Raw genomic sequence first — 27,350 nt, forward strand, 5'->3', positions numbered from 1 at the left:
AGCCTCATTAGTTAGGTTCTTCTTAGCAATTCAGATTCTTACACTTCACCCTGGACTTAGGTTTTAACAAGCTCCCTGGATAACTAATACTGATGAGTGCTAGAGCCTGAGAACCTTTGGTGTGGGTTATTACGAAAGTATAGGACAGACAGAAGTATTCTTGTGTTGAGAGGCAATGCTAGTGGTGGTTAGAGTGTGTGTGTATGAAGGTTATTCCCAGGAAGTATTTTTTAAGCTTTGCTTTTTTTTCGTTCTCAGTGCCTTCCCTTAGCACTTCTGCTGCTTGTTTCTGTCTCTGTCATCTTGAATTGTCTTGTGATACTTAATAACTGTACTTTCATTCTCTGCCTCTTAACATGTTGAGCTAATCAGGAAAGGACCAGATTCCTGTCAATGGCACTTTGAAGTTTACCTTAGGAGAAAGCATTTATCTGTGCTGTTTCCCTGTTTCCCTCACTTCATTTCCCCTGATATTCCTGACCAGGGTAAATTCATCAGAGACTTTGGGCTGCTCACTGTAGGTGATTGCAGGCTCCAGGTACTTGCATTTATAACTCATATGTCTGTGGTAGTTGCTTTTAATGCCTTTTAAAGGCTAGTTATGTCTCCTGAACTGTTAACATGGGCCTAGCACTAAACGTAATGAGGAATATATTGTTTTCAGCATTTTCTTTTTACTATTATTTCTTGCAGCTTTGTTTAATAAAATAGTTGGTTAATAAGAGCTTTTTCTTTCCATGTCTCACCCCTACCTCTCTCTTTAACCTCTCTCCTTTTAAAGTTTACTCATTTGTGTGTGTGTGTGTGTGTGTGTGTGTGTGTGTGTGTGTGTGTGTGAGAGAGAGAGAGAGAGAGAGAGAGAGAGAGAGAGAGAGAGAAAGAGAGACAGCATGAGTTGGAGGAGGGGCAGAGAGAGAGGGAAAGAAGAGAATCCTAAGCAGGCTCTGTGCTGACAGAGCTTGAACTCCTCAGGGCTTGAACTCAGGAACCGTGAGATCATGACCCCAGCCAAAGTCAGAGTCGGATGCTCAACTGACTGAGCCACCCGGTTTCCCCTAACCTCTCTACTTTTGAACAGTTTGTAACACTGTGTTTGGGGAGTATGTATGTAGTCTTTTAAACCCAAATATTTTCTTGTGTTAAATATCGTGAAAGAAAAAAAAAAAGGAAACAGGATGGGCCACAGACAAACCTTTTTAAATATCACAGTAAAAAAAATTTTAAAAACTTTTGATGTTCTTTATCATTGATAAGTTTTTAAATTAATGTGTAATCTCAAGCTACTATAGCTTATTTTTCTCTTATAGTTACATAGGAATGTGATAAATGTTCTGATTGGCTGCAGCTATAAATGTGCATAGTTGTAAAATGGAATTTACTGTGGAAAAATTTTTTTAACCGTTTAATCTTGTTTAGGGATCAGTTGGTCTGGACAATATTTGAACTAGTGGGTCTTCTCCAGTCATGTGTTACTACTGTACAGATGGAGATGAAGCTACTAAAATGAGGTAGAGAGGTGGTGTTTTTAAAGACCAGAGCAAATAACGCCTGTTTGTGAACGCCTATGGTGTATTTGGCCTTGTGTATTGGCTTATTTTATCCAGTATCTAAAATGCTCCTGCTACAAAATCTTACAGATATTAGTAGCTTGAATTTAGATTAAAAAAAGATATTAATTGATATATGCTAAGAATCAAGAAACTAAAAAAATAGAGATTCAAGAGACTGACAACCTTTTTAATAACATTTTCATTTAGTAAGTTGAATCTGTGTAAACATTTAAAAGGAGCAATAAACCGTAACTACTTTCTGGTGTTTACTTTGAAGGATGACTAGTTTATTCTCTTGGAATTTTAGTGTTATATAACATAGATAAATCTGCATTTGTTTTAAAGATTGTTCACTAACTTTAATTTACTGAATTAAGTTCTTATGTGTACTGATGATGTGCATTTGTATGTAAACATAAATTTTTATTTTAACAGGCAAAAAAATCTTGTTCTGCTTGGCTGGTTGGTTGATAGGAAGAACATAAATAACCCTATTACTCATTAAAAAAGAAAAACTGGAAGAATTTCAAGTATTTAGTTTCCTATTAAATTTAGATGGGAAGATAGACCTCCAAGTTGGATTTTTCCTCACACTTAATGAGAATATGCACTAATAACTCCTAGCTTGATCCTGATTTAATTTCCTTTAAAGACTCAATTAAGGACAATTAATTAGTGTTGTTTATATTGCATATAACATATCAGTTAGGAGGGTGCTAGTGCCAGATGTTACAGTCTCTCGGCATCTAGGGATCATGATTTTTCTTAACTGTTAAACCTGAAATAAAAATTTCACTATATTTCTTAGTCTTTCTCATTAAAATGATAAATTATTGCATAAAGAATGTGTGTCTTGGTGCTCTTTCTCCTACACCATGTTGCCTACCTCATAATCTTCCTCCCTTTTGCACATTGAACTTTTCTTGGACCTTATCTTACATTTGACGTTATAGACTGCTCTTTCCTTAAGAGCCTCCCTGAGAGAGAACTCTTTTTCCTTTGCTTCGGTGATGCCATATCCTCCATGTTTCTCCTTTATTCTCCGCACACTCCTCCACAATCTCTTTGCTTTATTACTTCTTTAAATGTTGGTATTCTTAATGGTTCTATCCTAGATCTTCTTCTGAATCTGTATATGATTGCTCAGCAATCTCAGCCACCCCCGTAGGTTCATTTCTGTGTATATGCTGATAATTTTTAAAAATTTTGAGATACAATAAACATACGTAAACCATATAGATTTGAAGTGTACAGTATGGACAAATTTTTACATTTTTTAAAAGATTATTTATGTTTGAGAGAAAGAGGGAGAGTGTGAGCCCAAGAGAAAGAGCAGGGGAGGGGCTGAGGGAGAGAGACAATTCCAAGCAGGCACTGCACTGTGAGTGAGGAACCTGATGTGGGACTTGAACTTATGAACCATGAGATCATGATCTGAGCCAAAGTCGGATGCTTAACTGACTGAGCCACCCAGGCTCCTGACAAATTTTGACATTTGTATACACCCATGAAGCCATCACTGTAATTAAGATATTGAACACATCCATCACTCCCAAAAGTTTACCCATTACCCTTTTGTAATTTTTCCCCCCTCCAGGGCAACCACTGATGTGTTTTCTGTCACAATAGATTACTTGGCATTTTCTAGGATTTCATATACATGTAATCATACAGTATGTACTCTTTTTTAAATCTGGATTCCTTCAGCACAGTGGTTTTGCCTATTTCAGCTTTGTTGAGATTTGTTCCCTCTAATCCTCACAGACGGTTCTCTCCCCAGCCTTAGGGTGCTTCCTCAGATGCTTGCAATGATCAGTACTTAGCTTAAATCTAGAGAGGGGACAGATCTCTGAAGATCTCTGTGCCTCTCTCTCCTCTTAAGAGTTCACCTTGATCTTCCAGGACTCCCACATCCATTTCTTCAATTCCAGGAGATTGCTGGGCTCTGCCCCGGTTCTTCCTCATTGTGCTGCAGTCTGGAAACTAAGCAGTGCTCGCCTTGTTTGTTTTCTGTCTCTCAGGGGTCATTATTGTGTGCTTCCTTATGTGCGTTGTTTGAAAACCATTATTTCATATGCTTGATCTGTTTTTGTTGTTGTTTTTTCAGACAGAAAGGTAAATCTGGTTTTTGTTACTCCCAACTTGGCCAGAAGTAGATCTCATCGCTGTTAATTTATGACTCTGTATTTCCAGTGTCTGTTTTCCTCTTGAGATTGAGACTTGTGTGCCAGTCTGCCTATTAAATATTTCTGCTTTTTTTCCCTAAAAATTTATGATCTTTTCCTGCTGAACTTTATGTTCTTGTGTTCCCTAACTTGTGAGTAGTATGACCATCTACCTAGTTTTTCCAGGTTATTGATGTGAATGCTCTGAATTAACATGAGTATCTTCCTTATTTTCATGCTCGACCTCCATAACACATCCATTCATTTTACCACGTCGTCAACTTTAGTCCCTGGATATCACTCAGATTCATCTACTTTTTTCCCATCTTCGTTATTACTGCAAGTAGTTCAAGCCACCAGTACCATTGAGCTCGGATCAATGTGGTAGCTTCTAATTAATGTATCTGCCTCCAGTCTGTTCCCCATCTTATAGTCAGAGCTAGATTTCAGAACACAGATTGAACATTCATGATTTTCCTGTTGGAAAAGGAGTTAGGAAAAGTCTAGACTCTTAGTTTGCAAGATACTTCATGTTTTGGCCTTTGCTCACTTTGCCCCTTCAGTCTCATCTCTCAGATTCTCAGTCCTTCACGTTCTGGACTTTAGACATAGTGAATACTGGATACCTCAAATGTGTGTGCTCTTCCTCACCTTGAGCCCTTCACATGCACTGTCCTGTGACCCTGAAGGAATTCCATCCTAAATGTGCTCATTTCTGTCATATGGTACTTAAATCTTTTTCCATCATCCCAGGACTAGGTTAGGTATCTCCACCAGCACTATTTTAATTGCTTGTCTCTTTCATGTATTAGATGAAATACTCCATGAGGGTAGGAATTTTATGTATTGTGTTAATTTTTATAGTGGTTTTTCTAAAACAGTGTCTGACATAAATGTGAATATTTTGAGTTGGAGATCATTCGTGTTCACACTTGACCATTGAGAAAGAGGAGAGCAAAATCTCGAAATCTGTTTTTGACAACCTGTTCTTGAGTTGTTACACAAAATGGACAGAGGCTGAGCTCTTCCTTCTCAGAATCTTCTTGGAACTGCAGTGTCTCAGGCCTCAATTTGGATTTACTGAATTAAAATCTGCATTTTTACAGATCCACAAATGATAGGTGCATGAAAGTATGAGAAGCCAGGCTCTGGTTTATTGGTTATCCTTTTTTAGCTGTATGTTAAAGTCACCTAGGGGACTGTTGCTCTGTATTTAATCTTGTAGTGTGGGTCCTGGGCATCAGTATTTTTGTGACACTCCCAAAAGGATCCTAAGGAGAGGCAGGAGTAAGAACTTTCATTGAAGTCCTGTCTCATTTTAGTCTGATACTGGAGAAAGTGTCCATTCGTATTCAGATTTTGAGTTGCTTTCACACTTCCATTCTAAAGCTTAAAAATGTTAGGAGCATGGCGGTATGTAATTAGGCCTGGGCTAACTGGGGATGTCAGGTTGGCAGGTGTGGCCATTTTAGATCAGTACACATCAGAGTTTAATGTGCAGACAGGTTACCTGTGGCTTTTTTGTAAAATGCAGATTTTGTTGAAAGAATCTGGGGTGAGGTCTGAGATCTTCATATTTAGCAAGCTTAAATGCATTGGAAAACTAATAGAGATGTTAAGTGACTAATAAAAACAAAGGAACTTCCTTCTGCTTCCTTAGTTTTTTTTCCTCAGTACTGTAGTAATACTTCACAAGTTGAAAGGATTCCTTGATTGTTACAGAAAAGAAGAAAGGGCATTTAAGTGCTGGCACTCCCCATTACCCAAGTGATAATTGCCCTTTCCATGGGGTCATACAACAGCATTAAAATTAGGCTTTTTAGCAGTTTTCCATGTTAAGAGGGGAAGCAAACTTTTCCAGAGCCTTCCTTGGTCAGTTGATTTATGGAAAGGAGAAGCACATTGTACAGAGGGATAAGAGGGCTCTCTTTGAGTCATTGTCTTAGAATTGATGCAAAGCTTTGTTTGTTACATGGGAGTGTATTCCCTCTTTTTAATATATCGATCACAGAGACTACCTTGTTATTACTGTTACCATATGTGATCATAGTATAACCAGTGGATTAACTAGTCCATGTCTTTCTGCCCACCCCCCACACTTTGCTGGTGCTTTAGTGAATGTTATTTGTGATTAAAAATAACTTGTAAATGCAGTCATATTTAAGCAAACATTATTTATGGAAATGATGGGTGCTGCCATTATGGGTAGACTTTCATCCATTTTTCTAATCATTGTTGTGCCGGTAGGATAGTATTTCCCTGAGTCATAGGACTGGAATATTCTTCACAAGGAACGTTTGGTTTTTCCCCTTCTGTTCTTTAAACACTGTCAATTCATTTTTGTTGATCTTTTCATCTTGTTCTCTCAGGTTTACAGCAGCTGTTTGAACATGTTGACTACTTACGTTAATCTGAACTGACAGTTTGGCTCTTTTATAGGAAGATTTCGTATCATTCAGATAGCACCTCCAGTAGTATTTGATGTTCTGCAATTTACCACACTACAAATAAGAATGCTTTAGAGCAATTTCAGTTTTTAGGTGTAAACTAAATGTTGCAGAATTAAATGAGTTTCTGTTGTTTACAGTTTATTTGTCAAGTGAACATTAAGAAAAACCCCAAGAATTTGAAATAAAAGATAGGGCGGATTTATTTTTAATAAGCACTGATAATCAAATCACATGAAGCCTTTGAGGAGATTGAAATTGCACCACTTAAGAAAATTATTCCTCTTTCTAGTAAAGAACTTTTGTTCAAAAGTAGGTGAGTTAAGAGTTTTTAAATGATGCAATTGAAGTAGGATTTCCTGTAATTGGAATTTTTAATTTATTCCTTTTTTGCTAAAAATAGGAATGTGATTTCAAACATAGAACTATATTTGGACAGATAAAGTATTGTGTAGTAATGTACAGTAATGTGTAGAAAACTACCAAAAGATAATTTTAATTGAAATTCTGTGTTATTTTCTTTACTAATGATAGAGAACATAAATATGAAAACTCCTGATAGAACATTTTAAGTTCTTCAGAAAAGAAACTCTTTGTCAAATCCTAAATCCCAATTCTTTGCTTTTAAGCCAGGTTTCAGTCTGTCACAAACTAATTTAAATCCTCCCAGGAATTCACAGTGTCCCTGCCAAAGGTTTTCACATGGTGATTGATGAAAAGATTTGCTGCAGAATATGCATTCTTTGCAAATACATTTCAGGAAAATGTTAATATAGAGTTTGGAAATGAAGTAAGTGCATGATGGTCCATATTTTTATCTTATTTTAATTTTGAACTCGTTCCAAAGAGCTTTTGAAACGACATTCTCCATAGAATCACAAATCTGAAGCTTTTTCCATATGAAAGATTTAAGTGACTTGTATTGAAAGCCTTAATCAGCTCAAAACCTCACATTATTTAGGTTGTAGTCTGTATTACGAGGTATATTTAGCCATTGAAGATTCTTGTGTTACTTAGTTAAGAATTTAAATTCCACTAATGCTTTTGAAAGTCTTTCAGGGTCTTTGTAGTTGTGAGATTAATTGTTTTTATTCTTCCCCCACCCCTTTTTTTTCTTATGGTAAAATATACATAAAATTTACCATTCTGTCTTGAAGTGTACAGTTCATTGGCATTAAATACATTGTTGTGCAGCTACTTTATCATCTTCTGAAACTGAAATTCCGTTGGCCAGTAATTCCCCATTTTCCCTTCCTCCCTGCCCCCCACTCCTAGTAACCATCATTCTAATTATTATCTATGAATTTGACTGCTTTGGGTACCTCATAGAAGTGGAATCATACCGTATTTGCCCTTTTGTTATTATTTCATTTAGCATAATTTCTTCAAAGGCTTATCCATGTTGTACCGTGTGTCAAAATTTCCCTTTTAAGGCTGTGTGTGTGTGTGTGTGTGTGTACATACATACATATATACACACCACTTTTGTTTGTGTGTGTGTGTGTGTGTGTGTACATACATTTTTTTGTTCACCCATTCATCAGTTCGAATGTGTTAGGTTGCTTTCTCTTTCATAGCATGAATTTTAAATACTGATCATATCAGTCCTTTTTGTTGTTCTAGAACTATGAACAGTGGTTCCAAAATCCACTAGAGAGGGACTAAGGGATTTAAGTCTTGGGACTGACTATTTCTTTCCTCCTTGATTTTCTCATTGTTAACTTGTGTCTTTGTTTTCCTAGTCCAGCCTGGAGGTGAGAATAGTCTGATGCTCTGGCCAGATTCAAGCTGAGATACCAGTTGAGACATCTATATTGAGAGATTGAGCAGGATATGGAAGAGGAAGTTGAGGGATTGAGGATTCAGGCTTGTAAGAGAAAGCTTCAAATGCAAATTGTGTGCAACAGTTTCTTTAACCAGTTCTCTCTCTTTTGGTTGTAATTTGCTTTTCTTTGCCATAGTACATGTTTACTTAATTGGGTGTTGGTATTTTCTAAATTGCTTGTTCATATTTATGGTATATTGCCTATTTAGTCACTTAGAATAAAAATATAAGTCAGAAGAAAGAAAAATACTTTAAGTTTCAGAAGTGTAATATTTTATTTTTAAAATTTGTATTTATTTCATATGATTATACTTAATGCAACTCCTGGGCACCTACTTCTTTCTGTTTAAGATCATTTACTCCAGTATCCAGGTAGATTTACTGATTTATTGGATTTATTACTTTAGAATTGTGTAGAATTATTTCTTCCCATCATCATACTGGCCTTATTAGCTGTGTAATACAATGAATGATTGCTATGACATTAAAGCTCTGTTGTGATGCTATGCTGTGACATCTAAGTTCTTCCCTTAGAGCACTTGAATTGTAGCTTGCAAATTGAATGTTTGTACAACGTAAATGGAAAGCATAGACTATAAAAATTAGCTTTCTGTAGTACCTAAAGTAGAGAACTAACATCTAGGCCTGTTGACTAGTTTAGTTAAATCTTTTTTTAAAATTTTTTAATGTTTATCTATATTTGTGAGAGGGAGAGAGAGAGAGAGAGAGAGAGAGAAAGAAAGAGAGTGCGAGTGGGGAGGGGCAGGGAGAGAGGGAGACACAGAATCCAAAGCAGGCTCCAGGCTCTGTGCTGTCAGCATAGAACCTGATGTGGGGCTCAAACACATGGACTGTGAGATCATGACCTGAGCTGAAGTTGGTTGTGCAGCTGACTGAGCCACCCAGGTGCCCCTAGTTTAGTTAAATCTTGACTCTGGATATGGACTTACTTGGAAACACAGTAAAAAGGAATGAATGTTTCTAATGTTTAAAGTATTAGTTGAACCCTTGTGTTTTATGTGAAGGGATAATTAAGCTAATATGATCTCTGATTGCTCCATGTAACAAAGATTTTTAAAGTTCAATTGTGATTGGCTTCCAGTTAGGGAAGAATGTTCATCTAGATCCAGTGGTATTTACCAACTGTGCCTGTGAAAACATTCCTTTTTACCCTCAGATGCTCACTCAGCCTTCTGTTTTCCAAGTGACATTATTATAGCCTTTAGTAGTCAGAAAAATTAAAAGCACATTTTTAAAGCATGAATAGCAGAGTCTGCCTTCAATGTCACAAAATTACTACTTTTTATGATAATGCAAATACAGGAGGATTTCTGAAAACTTTGAGAATTTAACTGCTAAACATCCTAAAGACATAGGTCATAGAAATATAAAGCAAATGGCCAAGTTTTGTTGTTATTGTTGTTTTGTCGGACTGCTCAATAACTTCTCACTTGTGTAATTTAAAAGCAGATATATGACAATTTAAGTTTTGGACATTCTTTTTGCTGTGACTCTTAATTGGGTAAACCAGCAATGTAATTAAATCCTCAGCTAGATTAAGATGAACATGATGATCCATTCTATCAAATTGGACATTTTTCTGGGGATAGTATCTCCTAGGAATGTTGAATGCAGCAAATCTAATTTATTGGCCATTTTGTTTGCCTACTAGTTTTTAGTCATTTACTTTATGGATTTTTATAAGGATTTTTTGGATGTTAGGAATGTTACAGGACTATATTGGGAATTTAATTGTGATACTTGGTTATCCAATGATTTTTCCCTTATGTCTCAATTTTTTCCCTTCTCCCCCCCCCCCCCGCCCCTTGGACCATGGTGATATTATTTAGTCTCTGAATCTTAGATTTTTAATCTGTAAAAGGGAGTTTTGTAAAGACTGCCTGTTTTTATTGTCTAACTCAATACATAGTAGAATCTCAATAAATGGTAGTTTCTATTAATGTAATTTCTGATTCTCCTCTACCTTTTCTAAGTGATTCCTTATTACTTCATGAAGGTGTTATTCTGTTTTCAAAACTTTATTTAAAAAAAATTTTTTTTTAATGTTTATTTATTTTTGAGACAGAGAGAGAGCATGAACGGGGGAGGGTCAGAGAGAGAGGGAGACACAGAATCTAAAGCAGGCTGCAGGCTCCAGGCTCTGAGCTGTCAGCACAGAGCCCGACGTGGGGCTCGAAACCACGGACCGTGAGGTCATGACCTGAGCCAAAGTCGGACGCTTAACCGACTGAGCCACCCAGGCGCCCCTAAAACTTTAAATTACTGCAGCTCAAAGAATAAATTTTGTCTAATGTTATATCCTATTGTGGGAAAATGTCTGCCAAAGCATCCCTTTGTTCAGTATACATTATGTCAGTATAGATCTGGGAAACATTCGCTTCCTAGAATATGTCTATTAAAATTTTTTTAAAAAGGATTTTATTTTTTAAGTAGTCTCTTAAAAGACCCATTGTGGGCTCAAACTTGGAAGAGTCACATGCTTTATGGACTGAGCCAGCCAAGCACCCCTATTAAAAGTGTTTTTAGAATGAGATTTGAAGGAATCCTTGGAGTTTGAAGGTATTTTATCTGGCTTTAACTTTACCACCCAGTTAAGTAATTTTCTCTGCAGTAGTGTTGCCTCAAAGTTTAGATGTTTATATATTGCTGCCATTTCTGCAAAGTTAAATTTAGCCTTGGGTAAGCAATGATATGTGTAAGATTATACAGATTCAGTATGCTAGCAATATTTTTTCTAATGTATGTTAAAATAGCTACATAACCATTTGTGTATTATTTAAAATTGTATTGATTACCTTTTTACTCACTGCCTAAAGCATCCCTGAAAGGATGGTTATTTAACCTGTAAAAAATAATTCCTTTGGTCCTTTTTCTCTCTTTCTATATAAACTTGAACAAAATAAATATTTTGGTGAATAAGAAGCATTATAAATACTGTATTTAGCAAGTTGAATAAGTCTGAAAATATGGGGAATATTTGTTATACTTTTTTCATTTGAATGTTTTGAGATCCATGTGGTGAAAAGGGGACTGAAAGTGACACTATTTTATTTTTAAATGAAACTATAAAGTGATACTTTTATTTTTATGACACTATTTTATACGTATGTATGTTCACTCCTTATATCAGTGTGATGTGATTCATTCCTCACCTGCACCTTTCACTGTTATTGATGTCTCAGTCAGACACCTCTTTGGTTCAGTTTTTGTGGGGAATAAACCTTGTCTGTGGGGAGAAAATAGTTGCTTCGCTGAGGAAGGTAGGGAGTAGGTTGTCCTAACTTCTTCTTACATAGAATTTTTACCATTCCTCCTTTTTTTTTGCCCAACCCTACCCCTTGCCTTTAGGGGACTTCTGATACTTCCAGTTCCTAAACATTTTCTTCACTTCCTTGGTATACTTTTTCCTTTTTTGACTGATATGTAGATTTCAGCTTCATCTGCTCTGCCTAATCAGCAATTGTCCATCTGCTTTCCCTAGTCCAAGATTTAGCTGTCATCTCTCTGTTGCCTCATTTTTTGTTATCATTATGTGCTAATACCTTTTTAACATTTCTTCATTGTCATTTTTAGTGGAAGGAAACAGATTAAATATATTAATTATTTCCCCACCTAGAATCTAAGTTCCATGAGGAGAGGGATTATTTGTTTTATTTCTCAGTCCCCATTTGCTAACACAGTGCCTTGCATATAAATATTTGCAGGAATGATGTATCCATTAGATTGTGTAACAAGTAACATTTTATGAAGTGTATTAATAAACATAATTTCATTTGAAAATCACTTGATGTCGTTATATTAAAATGGTCCTTTTATGGTTGAGACTGGGACTCAAGGAGTTAGAGGGACTAGTTTAAAGTTATGTGGTAGCAGAACCTGACTTCAGCCCTCTTGTTCCTAATTGGACTTGGTACTGTAAGGGGCTGTCTCTTTGAAATGCTATAAAGCACATCTACATTGAGTGGCTCTATGGGCTTTCAAATACAAAGCAACGCTACATTTGGGATAATGAGGACACTGATATTTCAGGATATGGCTCAGAAAGTATTTTGATAGGCTGACTGGGTGGCTCAGTCAGTTAAGTGCTGACTTCAGCTCAGGTCATGATCTCATGGTTTGCGAGTTCAAGCCCTGCTCAGAGCCTGGAGCTTGCTTCAGATTCTGTGTCTCCCTCCCTCTCTGCCTCTCCCTGTCTTGTGCGTGCATGCAGTCTCTCTCCCTCTCTCTCAAAAATAAACATTAAAAAAAGAAAGTATTTTAATAAAGGGAATAGGAAAACAACTAAGGAGAAATGGAATTTTTATTACCTAGTGACCTGTTTAAATCTTTCACATAAGTGATTTGGTCAATAGGAAATGTGTTGTGAACACTGAAAGAAGGTATGTAAATGAAATACTTCATGTTTGTAATTGTTAGGCATATAATTTGATCTGGACTGTGTAATAGGAAAAGCATATTATTATCATTCTTTGAAAGGCTTTGAGAAGTATGCTACACAGAGCATTTTTCAGTAAATGTCAGAATTAAGACAAAGTGAACTTATCATTTTCTGTAGGCATTTTGTTTTCTTCTCATTATAAAAGTCTTGTTCACTTCTGACATGAGATCAAGAACTTTGGATCCTTTTAAAATAAACTAAAACTCAATGATATGGGATTTTGGCAATTTAAACAAATCTTAAATTTCAATTACAAAGACAAGAAACCACATAATAAGCACATTTTTGCTGAAGGAATGTTTTCCTTTCTAAATAACTATTGTGTGTTAATGTTCATTGATTCAAATGTGTCCAATCAAAGTAGTGTTATTACTATTTGCTTTCATATTTAATTGCCTAAATTTATGGAGAAGCATGGACACAAATAGTAAACTAAAAATGGTCCACCATCGTTCGTGTATTTGTTATGGTTAAGACGCTAACCAACCAAACATATAGATACTGTTTTATATTTGGTTTGTACATACATTCTGGTACTCCTTGACAGTTGAAAAATAGCAGGTAACCAGCACTGGGTATTATATGTAAGTGATGAATCACTAAATTCTACTCATAAAATAAATGCTACATTATATGTTAACTAACTTGAATTTATATTAAAAAAAAAAAAAAGTATGTCTTTTCCCCTATCTCTAGCCTACTTTGTGCTTCTGCTTTTCCCCTTGCAGATTCCAGCTTATGGGATAAACTCTGAATGAGCCGATGACTTACTTAATTCAGTGGATGGTTTCTGAATATCTAGGGTTTAGAGTAGGCATTATATATAAATGCTATGTTTTATGAATGCTTTTGGGGGGGCAAAGCAAATACAATTTTGTAGAAGTTTCCTGTTAAAACGGCAGAATCAGTAGGCTTCAAAAACCAGTTTTTAAACTAGTAGACTTATTGGCAATTGAGTAGACCCCATAAGCTTTGAAAAGTCTTTTAAACTATTTCTGTTTTCTGCTTTCAGATAACATTTAAAAGCTCATTCAGGGGGAGCTGACGTTTTGTTCATAAGATTTTCTTGCTTTCCACTTTTATGAGTTTTGACATGAAGCTGAGAACCAGCTGAAGTCTATGTTAGACCTTAAATTTGCTGTATGTATTTTTATACCTCCTTTGAGTATTAAGTATTTTCGTTCAAGTAATCTGCGGAGTGCCAAACTAAAAGCTGGCAAGAGTTAAGAGTGCTGTATCCTAAACTGCCAACGTATTTTCTTCCTTCTCTCCCTCCACTATCCCCAACTCTGACATGTATTTATTTATTTATTTACTTATTGAGAGACAGAACAAGCTGGGAAGGGGCAGAGAGAGAGGGAGAGAGAGCTAAGCAGGGTCCTTGCTGTCAGTGCAGAGCCCGATGTGGGGCTTGAACTCACAAACCGTGAGATCATGACCTGAGCCCAAATCAAGAGTCAGATGCTTAACTGACTGAGCCACCCAGATGCCTCTATTTATTTGTTTATGAGAACATGTGCAGCGAGAGGGGCAGAGGGAGAGAGAGGGAGAGAGGGAGAGAGAGGGAGAGGGAGAGAGAGGGAGAGGGAGAGAATCTTAAGCAGGCTCTGTGCTCAGCATGGAACCCAACTTGGGGGTCGATCCCACGAACCCTGAGATCATGACCTGAGCTGAAACCAAGAGTTGGAAGCTCAGCCAACTCAGCCACCCAGGTGCCTCTGCCCTCTGCCTCTGCCCTTAATACTTATTAAGCAGCTACTATATGCCAGACATTTTGTGAGGTGCTAGTGAATCAAAGGTAAATAGTGATTCTTATTCTTAAGTAATATAGCATATTCCTAAGTACCTGAAAGCAAGATTTGCCTTTGTAATATATGAAATGTGAATTGATTCTAGTATGAGAATATAGTAAGAGCCAGAGATAAGGAAACTTTCTTGAACCTTAAACAATTTTTAAAAATCCCAGAGTAATTTATTTTAGTCTCAGATGAAGAGCTATTCTGATTTTTTTTCTTTTTTCTTTTTTGCTGTTGATCCTAATGTAGAAACGACTTTATACTGAATACTATTACCTCAACAGTAGCTTCCTATAGCAGAAATGATGTTTTGTATTCTAGGAATGGGTTCCACTAAGATCAGCTCTTGTATATTGTTATAGACTGAATTTTATCCTCCCCCCTCTCAAGCCCTAACCCCCAATGTGACTGTATTTGGAGATAAGGCCTTTAAAGAGATAATTAAGGTTAAATGAGATCATAAGAGTGGGACACTAATCCAATATGGTGTCCTTGTAAGAGAGAGAGACACCAGAGAAAAAGGTCTTGTGAAGGTACTGTGAGAAGACAGCTGTCTGCAAGCCAAGGAGAGAGAGGTTGATAGGAGAAACCAAATCTGTTGGCACCTTGGTCTTGGACTTCCAGCCTTAAGAACTGAGTCAATTAAATTTTTCCTCTGTAAGCCACCCAGTATATGGTGTTTTGTTATGGTAGCCCCAGCTAACTAATACATATGCCCTAATCTAAGCATGTGATTGGTAAACCAATTTCTCATGTAGTCTTGAAGTTCTCTACAACCACAATTTAAACCCTAGTCTTAGGCTGTTTTCAAGTCTTTAATTTCTTCTATATATGTAGATTACCAGAATGACAGCAGCTTTCAAGAAAATACTAATTTTCTTTTACATGGTTTCATCTGTTAAGCAACCATATATTGAAGTTTCCTTGATAAATGACTAGTTTACTGACTTAGTTATACCTTTGTTTACTGTTTATTTAAGTTATGTTTTAAAATAACATTGTATTATAGTTTGGCATGTTTTTTTTCTTTTGTCAGTGGCATGTAAAATAATAAGTTTTCAATCAATGGCATCTTAGATTTAATAAAATATATTTTTCCTGTTATACTCCATCCCCCAACTTCATCTAATAGCATCTCAGATAAATATTTGTGATTTTTCAAAATGCTCAAGAAAGGAGTTATGTAGTTTCCCTTGGTAAGTCATTAGACTTTCTTTTTTTTTTCCTTTTTATTATTTTTTAAATGTGTATTTATTTATTTTGAGAGAGAGAGCGAGTGCGCGCAAGCAGAAGACGGACAGAGAGAGAGTGAGACAGAGAATCCCAAGCAGGCTCTGCCCTGTCAGTGTGGAGCCCAGCATGGGGCTTAAACTCATGAACTGTGAGATCATGACCCGAGTCAAAATTAAGAGTCAGATGCTTAACCGACTGAGCCACCCAGGCATCCCATAGACTTTCTTAATCCTGCTAATAAACACTGTATAAAATATTGCTGTATTTGAGACCTGTTTTGTGTTGTTGTTTTGTTTTTTTTTTTTTTGTAAGAATAGAGAATAAGCTAGTCACCACAGAATAGTAAATATGACTTAATGATTAAGAACATAGGGCTCTGCAGCCAGCCATATTATCTGAATTCAAATCACAATTCCGTCATTTGTTAGCTGTGTGACTTTAGGCAAGTTGCTTAACCGCTTCCAAGTTTGTAAAGTGGGGTTAATAGTACTTATTTTATAGGATTGTAAAGGTTAAAAGAGTTACTCTCTGAAAAGCGCTTAGTACAGTGTCTGGCACATAAGTGCTATATGATTGTTAACTGTTACTGTTGTTACTATATTTGAGTTAGCATGATCCTGTACTATCTAACAAATTTAAAAAATCAGGTTAACTACTTTGTATAATCAACAAAACCTGAGATTTAAGGGAACAAATAGAGTTTAATGTTATCTAATAAAATTTAAAATAAAACATACACACCATTTAATTATGGGTGTTAAATGGTAACTAGATAGAGAATAAATTTTTAGTTCTCCGTTTACTGTCTTTACTGTCTAGCCACTGTGAACACAATTTTTGGTTATTCTTCTTGACCTCAGACTCTGAGATGCGCTGATATATATATACTCATAAACTCTCTTCCAAGATCCCTACCCATCAAAGTATTCTAGGATTGAGTTTCTTTAAGCTGCATCCCTATGCTCCCAAGTAGTCTTTCTCCTAGGTCCTTTCTCTTCTTCATGCCTTAAGTATGTATATCCAAAGTATTAAAGAGCTTGAGAAGGCAGAATCTCTCTTGGCTATTCAGTTTGGATTGCCTTTTTGGGTCACCCTGTGATTGTAGGTCTGCCATAGAAGAATAAGGTACAGCAAGTAAGACTGAGCCCTGGAGTCTTGGGGCTGAGTGATGGGAGAGAAATGTCAGATCTAGGAAAGACCCTTGGTGGGTGGGAACGTGCAAGGCTAAAGTAGATTCATCAGTTTGCTTGTTAAGTTGTTCATTCATCTGCTTAATTTTTAAGTACCTGTAGTGTGCCAGCTTCTGTGCCAAGTGATAGCTTGCATTCAAAATCAGTTTGTTTTATATAGACATATACTTTTTATTTTTTTTGTGGGAGAAACCATTCTTAATGAAAGTATACATTAGTATGAATGATTTATATGTTAAGTTTAAATTATTTTCAGATGAGGCACCTGGGTGGCTCAGTTGGTTGAGCATCTGACTTTGGCTCAGGTCCTGATCTCGGTTGGTGAGTTTGAGCCCTACATCAGGCTCTCCACTGACAGCTCAGAGCCTGGAGCTTGCTTTGGGTTCTTTGTCTTCCTCTCTCTCTGCCCCTCTCCCGCTTGTGCATGCGCTCTCTCTCTCTCTCTCTCTCTCTCTTTCTCTCTCTCTCAAAATAAACAAACTTAAAAAGTTAAAAAAAATAATTTTCAGATGGTCTATATTGGGAATGGGAGAGGATGTATATAGGGGACAAGGAAATTTAAACAGAAGTGGAAAGCTTCCTAAGAGGTGTTATATGAATGTTCCTAAGGGAAAAAAGAAGACTAAAGATGCATTTCTCAGAGAATTGAAAAGGTAGGTTCTCTGTAGAACCTCTACAGAGCTTTGTGCTGTGCAAGTGGAAACCATAGCAAAACTATGACTCTCAACTTATTCTTCTCTAGGATCCCTTTTCCTATAACCTTCCCTTATTCAGTAATTTGTTTTTAGTAGTATTGACCAAATGGTAATGTTCTCTATTGAAAATTCTGGCCAAAGGAGAGAGAGAAGCTATTTGGTGGTTTTGTTTCTCTAAGCATAAAAGAGATTCCAGGATAATTGCTCAGTTCCAAAGGATTCAGTGCTATCATTCCTTTTGTTCAAGTATGTATACAAGTTACTCTGTCATTGTGTTTATCCAAATATTTTTAAATTCTCGGAAAAAATACATTGCATTGGGGAAATCTCAACATGTGGTAGATTGACTTCTGTTCTATAGTCTTTTCCTGCTTCCCCAAATCTCAATAGGTAGTTTATAGGAAATTATGAATGATTTTATAAATAAATATTCCCACAAAAACTAGAAAGACATAACCTATTTAAAAAGTTTCAGAGCTTCTGCCTGCAGTCTTTTTATGCTTAATTTTAGATCCTCTGAATTTGTTAATCACTGCTTTTCATTGTTTGGAGGGAGGGGTTTGATGTTGAGAATGACCCATATTAATTGTTTAAGATGTAGGGAAGTTTGGCTTGTTCGGTGCTGAAGAAACAAGGCTTTACTGCATTTGTATAGTGTTTGTTAGAGCATGCTGTGTATGAGAGTTCTTGAAAATCCTGTTTCTCATTAAAATCTGTAATGAAATGGACTGGGATAAAATGGGAAGGGGTTACGAGAAACTATTTCTGTGTGCATAAGGATTTTTCAAATTGTATTTTTAAGCAGAAGGAATGTCCTTGAATGAGTGCATATTTTTGCTATTAAAAGTATTTTAAAATTTTATAGGAAATTCTTAGTAAATATGCATTTGTATTTATTAAGCTCCCATTATGTAGGTATTACTGACAAGAGACTGAAGGATTCAGAAACAATACTGGATGAGGTCCCTTCCTTTGGGAACCATAAAATCTAATTAAGTAGATAACAGGAAAGAAAGGATCAGTGTAGTGGTATGTAATCAATAAATAGTATGAGGTAAAGATTAAGAATTTGAGAATTTATAGTCTGATTTTTACATTTGAAATAACCAAAGTTTCATTCAGTAAATGTATATATATATATATATATATATATATATATATATATATATATACAGTAAGTGTATACATACATATACATATACATATATATATATATACATATTCCTACTGTGTGAAAGAATTGGATATTTGCAGTTGGAAGCATAGAGAAGTAAGGTGGAGAAGGTGATTCCAGCTGAAGCAGCACTGACCAAATAAATCTGTAATAGTACCTACCTGTGAGGATTAACAAGTAATCCAAGAAAACTATTAAAAAAATGCCTAGAACATAGTCACTGTCCAGGAAAAGCTATCATTGTTATTAGCATGTTTAAATGTACATCTGAGTGTTTGATGGGGTTATAAAAATAATTTACTAAGTGCTGTGTGTGTTATTGTTCTAAGCTTTTTTGCATACATTACTTTCTTTAATCCGTATAGTTCTATGAGGCATAGCCATTGGTGTTTTTCCCATTCTCTGGATGAAAAAAAATAAGCATAGTGTAGTTGAGTATATTGCCGAAATATCTTGGAAGTTGAGGAATAACTATCATGGTATTACATAACATCATTGGATGTAACTGAAGAAAGCCTGTGAATACTGGATTGTTTAAATCTGATAATAGTTGAAAACTAAATATAGATAATTTGGATTGTTTTCTTTGATTTTTTCATATCATTGCTTCTCTAGGAATATAATCAATAATGTGTGAACTATTGAGCTGAAGAGTATGATGTTTACTTTTCTGACCTCAGTACTATACTTAAGAGTCATCATTGATACATTTAAGATAGAATGTATTTTGCATATTTGTGTTTTGATAGTTCTTTCTGAAGATAGTTTCTTCCCTTATATTAGTGCCTAGTTTGTTTTCCTAGAATTGTTTGTGTGACTCATGTTGAGGAATTTTTATGTTATAAATACCCAAGCCTATTACTCCCGACTGTTAAGCATTAGAACAAGTCTAATTAGATTGAGACTTGGGTTGTAGATAATAGAAGAAAGTGTATAATATAAAGCTGTGGAAAGAATTTTCACCTAAAACTAGTACAATCCTGGATTTTTTCTTAGCTAAGTTTAATAACTTAAAAAAATTCTGGAATGGAGTCAGATATTGATGGAAGATGATATTAAACATAGTTACTATATTCATATATAATTGCATAATTAATATGCTGCTGGCTAAGACTTGCTTCTGAATTACCTGTTTCAATATTGAGGGATATGGGAAGACCTCATCCCATATGGGAGACCTCATCCTCCACATTCGTTCCAAAATCTATTTGACAACTTGTTGAAAATATCAATAAATATGTTCATAGTAGAATTGGATTCATAGCACTAAGGAGCTTTAAATTAGTAACACCTGACTGGTACCATTTTGAAGTCTTAGTGTCTTTGTTCTGAGCTGGACCCTCAGCACTTGTCTGAAAATCCTTTACATATTTGTATTTCACTCACTTTTATGTTTCCTAAAATAGCTATTTTAAACTTTTAATCCACTTCACAGCCATTACCTTATTCTAAACTTCTACCCATGATTGTCAGCAGAATAGCACAGTTAACTTTTCAGAGGAACTAGAGAACCCTCAGTCAGAACTCTCTCAAAATTTTTTTTTTTTTTTTGCCTATTTTGTCTAAGTTATCTTTATTTAGATCTATATTGTGAGAGCTGCCTTTGTCATTTTAGAAGAGGTTTAGCCTTTGATCTGCACCTTGGTCTTTCCTTTCCTCTTATATATCCCACAAATATTTCAGATGCTTAACACCAAACCCCTTCATCATTTCCCTTTAAAATTTTCTGTGTACATGAATGACACTGTGAGCTAAACAACTAAGAGTCATCTTGTTAATGCTGCTTGACTGCTTTTGGCTCTCCCAGTCCAGTCAGAGTCTATTGTCATTGTCCATATCTACTTTCATTTCCTTGGTTTTAACTTACTGCTATCCTGTATAGCAACAACCCTATAATATGGGCACTGCTCTTGTCCCCATTTTGTAAGGTCATGGAGCTAATAAATGTTGTCAGTAGTTTTCTGCAAATAATTTATACCTAATTCAAATGTGTTGAAATGATTATTCTAGAATACACTGGCTGCGAATGGCCAAGAGAGTTTTAAAAGTGAATAATAATAAAGAGATCTGCTAGATATTATTAGATGCTATTAACTTATAATGATAAAAGTAATATCATTTGGATATTAACATAGATCAGTGGAACATAATAGAAAGTTAAAAACATACCCATATATAAAAGTTTGAAACAAAGGTAGCTTTTTGAATCCATGGTGAGGAGATGGGTTGTTTAGAGCCTCTGAGTATGAAATTTGGAGGGCATTGCTAAATTCCTCCGGGAGCCATTACTCATACAACCCATTGCCATTGTTACAGTTCTGGATTATTCCATGTGTATGGCTATAACATTTGCTTATTACATAAAAAAAAAATGTCTCCAGCCTCACTATATGACAAATTAAATGTGAGATGAGTTCAGAAGTTAATACTGAGATTGCAAGAATTAGAAAGTGTATGTGTTTTCAGAATGGGAAAACATTTTCTTAACATAAAAGCACAGGGAGACCCGTTCATGCTCTGTCTCTCTCTGTCTCAAAAATAAATAAGTGTTAAAAAAAAAATTAAAAAAAAAAAAAAAACACAGGGAGAAAATTTCAAAAGGAAAACTTAAACAGAATTAAAAGGTGAGCTAGAAAAAAACCTGACTATATGATAGACAAAGGTTACCATCTTATTATATGAAGAGTTTTTAGAAATACTAGGGAAATGAATGAACTAATATAAAAATTAGAAGAGGAGGGGTGCCTGGGTGGTTCAGTCAGTTGAGCAGCCCACTTCGGCTCAGGTCATGATGTCATGGTTTGTGAGTTCGAGCCCCATGTTGGGTTCTCTGCTGACAGCTCAGAACCTAGAATCTGCTTTGGATTCTGTGTTTCCCTCTCTCTGCCCCTTCCCCACTCATACTCACTCTCTCTCTCTCTCTCTCTCTCTCTCTCTCAAAAATAAATAAACATTAAAAAAATTTTTTTAATTGAAAGAGGAGATCAGTGAGGAAAATAAAGATACATAAGGAAATATATAAAGTCAATAAAGATAACATGTTCATTCTTCTGACTAGGGTTCAGTCAAACCATTAATTGCCTACTATGCTTGGAAAGAGTTAAAAATATAAGGATAAGACAGCCTTCTTGGCAGAAGATTTGGCAGCGTGTTTAAAAAGCCATGAAAGTTAGAGATGTACACTAGAATTTATATGATGTACACTAGAATTTATTTAGCTTATATGACCCACAATCATATATGCTTAAACAGATCATGCTGTATTCATGTCATATCATAATGTGCAGCTACTAAAATTTTTGTTGCAAATGAAGAGATGGCACAATTAAGTATCAGCACTATGCCTATAATTACCTGGATTTTAAAAAAAAGTTCTAGTAGAAGAATTTGTATCAAAACGGTAACAGTTAAGATTAAGGATGATTTTTTTATGCTTCCTTCTTTTTTCTATTTTAAAAGTGTTTTGGTAATGTATATTAAGTAATTTTGTAATTAGGAAAGATGTAATTTTCTGTTTAAATAAAAGTACTCAACTACAGTTTTAAAATTGTTAATATTAGTTGAGGGGCGCCTGGGTGGCTCAGTCAGTTGGGCATCTGACTTCAGCTCAGGTCATGATCTCACAGTCTGTGAGTTTGAACCTGGCGTTGGGCTCCATGCTGACAGCTCGGAGCCTGGAGCCTGCTTCGGATTCTGTGTCTCCCTGTCTCCCTGCCCTTTCCCCACTTGTGCTCTTTCTGTCTCTCAAAAATGAATAAATGTTAAAAAAATTATTGATATTAGTTGAAATGGCTGAAAGTGAGATTGCTGTCTCTCTAATCATGAATATTGCTGTTTAGAGAATTTAACACTGCTTAGCCCTGAGGTCTGATGTGATACCAGCACCAGATAGTGTGGTTGGATCAGACTGGCTGAGCAATATGTGATAGTATTGGTGTAGATTTTAATGGTGGGGAAGGTGCTTTAAAACTGTGTCAGAATGAAAATCTGATTGCATTTCCTGTTTCTGGAGTGTTACATTCTCAGATTCTTTACAAATAAGATTTCTTTTTTGTTTAAAATGCTAACTTTTTTGTAAACTGAGCTCTGAAATCCATGAAGTCAGAACACTTCTATTAGATGTTATCAAGTTGTTAGAAAACGTAACTAATTCAGTTATCGAATTATTGTTTAACAATTAGTTTTGGAAATTTCACACATTTCAATTTACTCCATTTATTTCCCATGCGTTCTGGCTAGGGCTGTGTGTAGTTGTAGTAGCAGCAGCAGTTTTTAATCATTGGTTATAGATCTGTGTCGCTTTTTCAGTCACCTGATGAGAGGAGAGATCATTTGTTCATTTTGCTCAGTTCTTTTCATGTAGAGATGCTTATTAATTTGATCTCATTTCAGTTTTCTTTCTGTTATGTTGGGAAGTTTCTTTTGTTTGACCATTTCAAAATAAACCTCTTGGCTTAGGAGCAGGGAGTGAAGGTAAGGAGTAGCTAGGCAGATGTTGAGTGATGACAAACTGGTATTGGCTAGGTAAAGGACTAATGGAGGATGAAAAGGGGTTTTACCAGAGAGGGAGGCAGATAAAGCAGCAGCAGTACTGATAGGATTGACATGGTCTTATTGAAGAAAATCTCAACTTTCCTAATGCCTTTCATGGATATAGTAACTTTCATCTTGAAACCTACAGCACTTATCCATATTCATGGTTTATAATTGTGTGATGCTAAGTAGAAACTTTTTTCATTCTCATGGAGTTATATAGCTTTTCTTTCTTTTCCCTAAGAGCTATGCTAGGATTGCCTACCTGATTTTCTTTTATAAGATTTTTTTTTAAGTTTAATTATTTATTTTTGAGAGAGAGAGACAGACAGACAGAGACCATGAGCAGGGGAAGGGCAGAGAGAGAGGGAGACAGAATCCCAAGCAGGTGCTGCACTGTCAGCATAGAGCCTGATGTGGGGCTTGAACCCACGGAACTTGGAGATCATGACCTGAGCCGAAATCAGAAGTCCAGTGCTTAACCTACTGAGCCACCCAGGTGCCCCTTACTTGATTTTCTTTTAAATGCAGAGGACAATTGGAATGCTTTTAGAGCCACATTTGTATGATTTATTGTAATGCATATAGTTAAATTTACTTGGCTGTTTAAAATTTACATTTCATTTTAGTTCTGTTGTATTTTTTTTCTCATTCTAATTCATATGAAGAGAATGTTGCCCTATTCCCTAGTGTTAGAGCTTTATAGAGAAGTATTTATACTTAGCAAAAATTCATTGAAAAACCAGAACACCTAAGGAATTTATGTAGATTCTTCATATTAAGATTAGATGAGCATATGTTATATACACTTCAGCATTTGGATAGAAGAGAATAGTAAAATTTGGGGGGAGGGATTCTGAAAATTAAAGGAACTAGCATTTTTTAATGGATTTTGTGAACTATTCAGTGTTATTTGGAAATGAATTGTTTCATTCTTTGTAAGACTCATCGCTTTTGAAAGAGAACAGATGTGAAAAAAAAGAAAGGAATGTGAAGCAGTATGCAGCTGAACTCTTCCAAGAACTAGATAGTATACCACACAATTTATTCTGTCAAAATATCAAAGTCTGAAAATTTGGCTTAAGCATTAACTTTATCAAAAATTAATTTTAACAAATTTTAATATGTTTGAATCAGAAAAAATTTTAATTGTATTTTGCTTTGGTATGCATAGTTCTAGGTAAATAATAGTTGTGAATGATGATTATCTGTTGTGCTTAGGTATATCCTACCGACTGTCCAAGGATTTCTATTAATGTAAGTAAAAAGTTCTTTGGAATATGCTGTTTTCCATATATTGGAAGCATTTAAAAATACATTAATAAAATTTTTATTAATCCATGAAATGGATCCGTTTTAGTTATTTCACTCTATCAACTTACTAAATTTTTATTTTATTAAAAAATTCTTCTAATGTTTACTTTTGAGAGAGACACAGAGGGCAAGTGGGGGAGGGGCAGAGAGAGAGGGAGACACAGAATGTGAAGCAGGCTCCAGGCTCCGAACTGTCAGCACAGAGCCTGATGTAGGGCTCGAACCCATGAACCTCAAGATCAAGACCTGAGCCAAAGTCGGATGCTCAACTGACTAGGCCACCCAGGCGCCCCTTTATAAATTAAAATAATTTTTTTTTTTACTAAATTTTTGATATATTAAAAACTTTTGGCTTGGACTGTATGCTGTCATCATCAGGGTCAGTGCTGTTCTCTGCTCCTGCATGGTAGCAGCAGCTGTAGCTGCCCTTCCCAGCCCTGGAGGCCTCCTGTACCCTGCCCTGGGCCCCTGGGCCCCTGAGCCCCCTGGTCCTCTGGCCTTGCTGCCTTAGCTGCTACTCCCATGGGTCACAGGGGACAGATAAGGAGTGTGATGCTTGCTGGGTGACATACTTCATCAAGCCGGATATTGATGCCTGGAAATTGTGTAAAGGGATGAACATGCTTGTTGGCTGTGATCTGGTTCCAGAACCCAAAGTCACTGATGCTGCTTTGCTGACATGCAGGTGGTTAAATTTTTGCTATTGCAGTTTGCATCCTGCAGATTGTTAAGGACAAAGCAGGACCTCATAAGGAAAACTACCTCTGTGTCATCCAGAAACTTAGGCTAACTTTAAATGAACTGGGAATGTCCACTCCAGAGGAATTAGGCAAAGTGTAAACCTCATGGATGGGCTTCTCAGCAATGCTCACGATGCTACTAGAGTGTAAACAATCACCTGGAGATACTGATGATAAAGTTTTACCTTATTTGAACACGTTTTCCTTTACTGAATACCAAACCATGTAGTGGTAACTTGGACTTTAATAAAAGGGAAGACTTTGAACCGAAGGAAAAAAAAAAAAACGAAAACCAAAAAACCTTTGATCTGTGGTAACAAATTTTAGTAGTGGGAAATTACTGCCTTAAGATTCCCAGCTCAGGTTTATTTGCATATATATCACTCTAAGGTTAGTCTTTCAAAACTAGTATGCCTCTCATTTGTTTAAGAAATTAAATGATGATTGGCGGGTCACTTTGTATTTTAGACTTTAAGCCTCAATTTTTTAGTCTCAGTGTCTTTTGTAATTTGGTTCAGTCTAGTCTTGTCTTTCCACTGTGCACCCATTTAGTTCAGCAAACATTGAATACATTCTGTATATGCCATATTTTGTTATAAAAGTGTGATACCTTGTTGTAATGCTGCTATTGTGATAGTGCAGTCTATTGCCTCAAGCAGAGACTTAGAGCTATAAAAACAGTACTGTGGCTTTCAAACTTTCTTTTGGACTGATAAAAGTGTGCTTTATTAATGACTCAAGTAGCATGAATAGTTTTGCTGTTAGTGATATTTTCTGAAATGTCAAGCAATTTTTTCATAAGGTTACTAACAAAATACCATTTACAAGGTATAGTTGTTTTCCTGGAAAAATCTATGTATATTTTAAAACCTGGCATACCCCCCCCCCCATTGCTTTTTAGAGGTAAAATATGTTTAATCCTAGATCATTATAGATTTTTCACCTTCATGACTGTTCAGTATTACATTCTGCAGTTGAATGGGATGTAGGTCAGTTTTTTCTTGGACTAACTTTTCACATTGCAAGATATTCATTCCATGCTCCTGATCCATAAACCAGTAGCTTCCCTTAGTCATCAATACGACCAAAAATGCCTTCACAAAATTCCAGGCCTTGTAGGGAGTGATATTGACTAAATGAGAATCACTTGGCTAGATAGAGCTTCATGGTCAAAGGAGAGAATTGCTCCAGAATGGTGGTCAGAGAAAGCACTAACCCTACCACCAAGACTGAAGGTATGAGAGAAATTAAAAAACAAATAGCTTTAAGTTGAGACAGCTGTAGGGGGAAGGGCTTTTACTGAGAGCCAGCTAGATTTCATTCTGCAGCTGAGGAGAGCAGTTCATGAATCTACAGGAATTCAGAGGATACAGTGTAATGAATTAGGAAGGAGAGGAGGAATACATGATTGACTTAGATTACGGAATGTACAAAGCAAGATGGAAATGAGAGTCTGTACAGTGCTGGATGAGACCTGGGGGAAGCTTGGTCTGTTTCAGTGACTGAGGTAGATGTGGGAATGCGACCTGATAGAATTCCTCCAGAAAGTCCCTTTAAAATTAAAAATTAACACACACACACGCACAAAACTACAGGGTAGATAAATGCTTCTACAGCTGTCATCCAGCTACGGCTATCATCAACTCATAACCGCTCTTTTTTCCCTGCACCTCTAATTCTGTACTATATACTTACACTAAGTGAGCCAGTGTATTCATAGACAGTCTGAAACAAAAGCTTCATTAAAAACGTGTTCTCTGATATTTTCTGTTCTGTTCTTTTTCTTAACGAAAATTCTGGTTGTGAGGTGCTAAGTGAATTTTATGACTGATGAATAGGTTATTCTTGGTCAGAGTTCCAACTGACCCCTCAACAACTTTGTGTTTTTAAGCCTGTTATGTAATTCTGATCCTCACATTCCTCTTCTGTAAAATAGTACACACCTTCCTAAGGTTTTTGTGAGAATTTATGAAATATTACATGTTAGTGCTTAACAGTGCCCTGCACACCTAGAAAATAGTCAATAGTAGAAACTATTACTATTTTAAGTGACAGACCTGGGATTTGAATCTAGGTCTTTATGATTCCAAATTCTGAGTTCCTATCTTGTAATTTTCTTTAAAAAAAAAAATTTTTTTTTTTAACGTTTATTTGTTTTTGAGACAGAGCATGAATGGGGGAGGGTCAGAGAGAGGGAGACACAGAATCCGAAACAGGCTCCAGGCTCTG

At 36.0% G+C, this 27,350-nt stretch overlaps 1 protein-coding gene and 1 pseudogene across 3 annotated transcripts in view; both read left to right on the top strand.

The window, feature by feature from the left end:
• Positions 1-27,350, top strand: part of PAWR (pro-apoptotic WT1 regulator) — a 136,532-nt gene that overhangs the window by 39,330 nt on the left and 69,852 nt on the right. The window lies entirely within an intron of this gene.
• Positions 24,729-26,701, top strand: LOC109270551 (cytochrome c oxidase subunit 5A, mitochondrial-like; annotated as a pseudogene).

The sequence above is a fragment of the Panthera pardus genome, unplaced genomic scaffold, assembly GCF_024362965.1.
Source record: "Panthera pardus isolate Hobbes unplaced genomic scaffold, ASM2436296v1 HiC_scaffold_6, whole genome shotgun sequence".
Classification (NCBI taxonomy): Eukaryota; Metazoa; Chordata; class Mammalia; order Carnivora; family Felidae; genus Panthera; species Panthera pardus.